The sequence below is a fragment of the Sphaeroforma arctica genome, assembly GCF_001186125.1.
Source record: "Sphaeroforma arctica JP610 unplaced genomic scaffold supercont1.569, whole genome shotgun sequence".
Classification (NCBI taxonomy): Eukaryota; class Ichthyosporea; order Ichthyophonida; genus Sphaeroforma; species Sphaeroforma arctica.
The window spans coordinates 50,203-51,949 of record NW_014039989.1 but is presented as its reverse complement, the minus strand read 5'-3'; positions in this window follow the sequence as shown (position 1 = coordinate 51,949).

Sequence of the window (1,747 nt, the reverse complement as noted above, 5' to 3'; positions counted from 1 at the left end):
CAGATAGGCACGTCATTGACTGTAGCATCTGGTAGAGATTAACTAGGTCCTAGTCTAATCATGTGGTCTCTAGACCCTCAGATAGGCACGTCATTGACTGTATTATCTGGTAGAGATGAATTAGGTTTTAGTATAATGATCTGGTCTTTATACCCTCAGATAGGCACGTCGTTGACTGTAGCATGTGGTAGAGATAAACTATATCCTAGTCTAATGGTGTGGTCTTTATACCCTCAGATAGGCACGTTATTGACTGTAGTGCGTGCCAGAGATTAACTAGGTCCTAGTATAATGATATGGTCTCTAGACCCTAATTGCCCCTACTATAAATATACGTAAGAGATTAACTAGTATGGACCTTGTGTTGTCATACCAGCGTGGTTATACATCTGATGGCAGACGAACTTCATTGTGGTAATGATTACCCATTATCAATCATCACTAGCGTTGTTGGTCCTAGTACGCTCACAGGCGTATATCAGTCCATGCTGTCGAATGTAGTTTCACTGACCCCACAACTATGGGCCAATGTATATGTGTCCCTATGAGACGTACACCGCTGCATACAGACTGAGTATTGGGCGATAGGTTCGTACAGACTGTCCTCTATATCCCATGTATAGTGGGAGTCCGTAGTGCTAGTGTAGTAGTCGTGTCATCTGGGAGGATAACTCTGTACCAGCCTTGCCTTAAATCCCATTCATAGTGTGAGTTCTTGGTATTAGTCTAGTACTAGTGTGAGGGAAGGTGTCTGAATGTTTGGTATCTGGTCGCATTGTCTTTACTGATCTCATTTTTCTTGCATCGCATTCGTAGTGTGAGTTCATGGTAATTGTCTAGTACTAGTGTGATGGAAGGTGACTGTATGTTTGGTATCTGGTCCCATTGTCTTTTCTGATCTCATTTTTCTTGCGTCACATTCATAGTGTGAGTTCATGGTAGCACTATAGTAATCGTGTTCTAATCTCATTTTTCTCTTCTTATTTTTTTGTATTTCCTCTCCAATTCCGGATAACTAGAGGCGCTGCCGTCCGATTTTGGAGTGCTCAACAATTTGGTGACACTGTCGCTGAAGAATAATGCGATAAAAAAGGTAAGGTATGTCACAAACGAAGAACAAGAAATATCATCACAGCAACAACCGGACTATGTCTCATTTTAAAGAAAACATTATCACTGTATGTGCAATTGCTATAGTTGATACTGTATGTACAATTGCTATAGTTGATACTGTATGTACAAATGCTATAGTTAATACTGCACGCCGCACACTTAGCAGGTGAAGTCAATAGTTCAATTGCTAAATCCTATAAATAAAAAATGTACAAGCACAATTGCGAAAGGGTCTGCCGCGGGGTACATCTTTGGCTCGTGTTGTGGTGGGGCCTGATACTGCCGGCTTTGTGAAGCGTCTTTGCTATCGGCAACCTATACGAAACTCTCATATTTCTACTCAGAAGTGTACTCAATTTTACAATTGATTACATGATTTACTTGTATATATATATATATATATATATAATGTACATATCTATATATGTATGTATTTATATATGTGTGTATTTAAATATATGTATGTATATATATGTGTGTATATATGTATATATGTATTTATGTATTTATGTATTTATGTATTAATATGAATATGTATGTATTAATATGAATATATATATATATATATGTATATATATATATATATACTATATATATATATGCATATATATATTATAATAAATATATATATATA